At 47.2% G+C, this 3,605-nt stretch overlaps 1 pseudogene; it reads left to right on the top strand.

The window, feature by feature from the left end:
- The first annotated feature begins 1,157 nt into the window (after positions 1 to 1,157).
- On the top strand, positions 1,158 to 1,901 carry LOC143875651 (putative 12-oxophytodienoate reductase 11 pseudogene; annotated as a pseudogene).
- The last annotated feature ends 1,704 nt before the right edge of the window (positions 1,902 to 3,605 follow it).

Here is a 3,605-nt window from a genome sequence, read left to right as displayed (position 1 = left end):
TCAAAGAAAAAAAGACAGATGAGTTGGTCCGCTTGTCAAAAATGGTTGTGCTGATAGCATTCTAAGAGGAAAAGAGAGAATGTATTCTCACCCCTTCTTTTACCGGGACCACCCTTATGGTGTGTTAAATACGCTAAAGGAGTCTGTCTAGGAAGAAAATGAAGGAGGTGGTTATATCATATTTCTTGTCTTTCATAGGGATCCCTTTTCTTAACTGGACCACCTTCCTAGGCATAAAAAAGTAGTCGTGAATGTACTAGAAGGGGCTGTCCTAGAAAGAATGGGGGGGTGGCAAAATGGGCCACCTCTCCACAAAAGGGATCGAGTTAGGGCTTTCAAAAAGGGGGATTCTTCTTGATTTTTAGGGGGAGGAGGGCAGCAGCAGCAGCAGCAAGGAGAGAGAGGTGAGAAAGAGAGCGAGGCCGATCGTCTTCCATCTCCACCCCCAAGCCATCGCACCCATCATTCTCCTCCATTTTCAGCCACCATCCCACCTTCATTTCCAGATCCCACCATTTTTATTTTTATTTTTTCCGTTCGCCATCAAATCCGGCAAGCTCAAGACCATCGCCATCACCATCAAGAACCATCTTTTGGTGAGCTTAGAGAGAAATAGAGTTTTCTCCTCCGGCAACCCAACCGGATTTCGGCCACCACCTCCCGCAAGGCGACTCCCCGGCGGCCATCACCACCAAACCCACTACCCACCTCCACTTCACAGCCAACTCCCACCTCCCTCACCTCTCCAACCACCGCACTTCCCTCACCTCTGCAAATCCAAGCCCAAACCCATATACAAACCCACTTCGGCCGGAGCTCCACCACCCTCCAACCTCCGGCCGACCTCCAATCCGGCCACCACCTCCAATCTCTCAACCCTTCTTCTTCATTCTCCCCAAAACCCAAACCCCTTTCCACCAAAACCCACATCTCCACCATCAGCCATCCTCAGCCTCCCCTCTAAACCCTTCTAAAAAAGAAAAAAAAAAGCAGTAGAGAGAGAGAGAGAGAGGACTCCGATCGTCTTCTCCGGAGGCTCCATCGGAAGTCCAACCATCCTCGTCTTCTCCGGGCACTCCCCCTCGCCGCCGGCCAGCCATCGACCCAACCCTCATCACCACCATCTTCTGCTTCCTTTACCCTTCATCAACCTCCACCATCGGCCTCCACCCGAGCCACTATCTCCCAAACCGCCACCACCAGCTACGGCCACAACTCCGGCCGGCCACCGCACCTCTACCATCCCTCCTCCTCCCTCCACCACCACTATCCCCATTTTCGAAAAAAAAAAGGGAAAACAGGGAGAGAGAGAGAAACAGAGGATTCAGAGAGAGAGAGAGAGAGAGAGAGAAAATGGAGAAAATTCCTCTTCTTACTCCATACAAGATGGGAAAATTCGAACTTTCTCATAGAGTAGTGTTGGCACCGTTGACAAGGCAGAGATCATACGGGAATGTGCCTCAACCACATGCCACCTTGTATTATTCTCAGCGCACCACCAAAGGGGGCCTTTTAATTGCAGAAGCCACAGGAGTTTTTGATACTGCCCAAGGGTACCCAGAGACGCCTGGTATTTGGACGAAAGAGCGGGTTGAAGCTTGGAAACCTATTGTTAATGCCCTTCATGGAAGGGAGGCATCTTCTTTTGCCAGATTTGGCACGTTGGGAGAGTCTCTAATTCTAGCTATCAGCCTAATGGGCAAGCTCCAGTCTCCTCGACTGGCACATCGTTAACACCCCAACCTCAAACCAGTGGAGAGGAAGCAACGTTCTCTCCCCCAAGACAGTTAAGGACGGATGAAATCCCTCAAATCATTGATGATTTTAGACTCGCTGCAAGAAATGCGATAGAAGCTGCTTCTCTTCCGGCATTTCCGGTACCGGCACCGATACTCCAATGAGCGTTTGGTGACACCGATACTCCAATGGGCGTTTGGTGACTGCGATTTCGTCCAGCACAGGTATGTGGAATTGCTATGTGTTAAGGGATTTCATGGTTAGGGATACCCCTTATTATTTTCCATCATTCTCTTGAGAATATTATCAGTATAACTATGTTGGGTTAGTGTATCATCTCAGCTGGTCTTCAATATTTAGTTGCATGTTTTGGGCTTGCAAATCTGCAACCTCTTTGTTTCCCTGGGATACTCTTTGTGTTTCGAGATCCCCATCGATTTTGGGAACACTTCGTCGGGTTTAGGCGATGACGGACGGCAACCTCTTGAGCCAAAACCCCCTTTCGATCAAAAGGGATAAAAATACATAAAAATCAAATAACAAAAATCCAAAAAAACATCAAAAACACTCAAAGGCGTATTTCGAAAAGCAATTCGAACTACGTTGGCTTGATCCCTTTCTACAGGGTACGTAGGCAGCTTGGGATCGTCATCCCAAGTTCAGTCAAACTTTTCAATAAAATCATTCAAACCCTTCAAAAAAACAAAAATCATTTCAGCATCAAAAAATATCTTTCAAGCTTTTTCCAAAAACACAAAAACCAAAATGGGCAAGGATGGTGATTGCCAGGTCACTCGGAGCCTTCCTTTCATTTCATTTCCGATTTTGATCGTGGTTTTCCGGTTTTATCGGTTTTCCGACGTTTTATCGGGTTTTGGGACGGGCGACGACGTAGCGTGGCCCCTTCACAGGGATTGTTCTCGCTGAGCCCAACGATAGGCTATGACGATCGTGAGACTTATCCGATCTTTAGCGGATCAGGATCGCTGAGCTTGATTCATTAGAATCGCTCCCTGAGCCTATCGTACACTCCCTTTTCTTCTCCCTGCCATTCTCGGTCCTCATGTACCGTTGATTTTCCGATTCATTTCTTTCCCTGTATCTTTTAGCTCATTGTGTGTTTATCTTTAACTTCTTATGTGCTACTGTTAGCTTGTTTACTTTCCTAGCATGAGATTGATTATTATTTCCTTAGCATTATCTCTTACATAGGCTCGCATGCTAGTGTGTTTATTCTATCGCTTCGGTAGTTTACAGCTGTGCTTATCTGTCCTCTCATCTGCTTAGTTGTAGCATTTATTCATCTTATCTTGATTATCTGCTTAGCTGTAGCTGTGCGTGTGGATGTTACTGCTTTTCTAGATGTGATGAGTTAGGATTAGATGCGGTGAATTAAGATTTGGATGTTTATTTTCTTTTGTTCATCTTCGGGTCATGCATGCTTAGATAGACGTTTTCTCGGGGATGCTCGTTCCCATTTCACATGATTTTAGCCCAAAACTCTTCAAAATTAATTAAAATGGCATAAGAGACCATGTGCTTGCACTTGGGCGAATTGGGGGCGCTTAACACCTTCCCCATTCGTCATCAGGCACGGACTTTTGTATCTCTGGTTATCCGTTGCAAACAGAGTATTTCATGGGATCCAGGGCCTACTTCCCTGGATGGCGACTCTTCTTTGTTATAGGTACATCTTGGTTCCGGGCTAGTCCTTAAATCGAGAGGTATCTCATTTATATCGCCACCCATGCTGTGAGTGGCACCATTTCGAGAGTTCCTTGGTAGAGCTCTCCTTCACGTTGTGGAGATCTTGGAGGACCGGCGCGGGATCTCGTGTCCCTCGCCCACCGTCCTCGGGATCGGGGTCC

Source organism: Tasmannia lanceolata, unplaced genomic scaffold (assembly GCF_043159265.1).
Source record: "Tasmannia lanceolata isolate RefF3 unplaced genomic scaffold, GAP_Taslan_0.1 ptg000004l, whole genome shotgun sequence".
Classification (NCBI taxonomy): domain Eukaryota; kingdom Viridiplantae; phylum Streptophyta; class Magnoliopsida; order Canellales; family Winteraceae; genus Tasmannia; species Tasmannia lanceolata.
The sequence above is the reverse complement of the archived record's forward strand: the minus strand, read 5'-3'. Positions and strand labels throughout refer to the sequence as shown.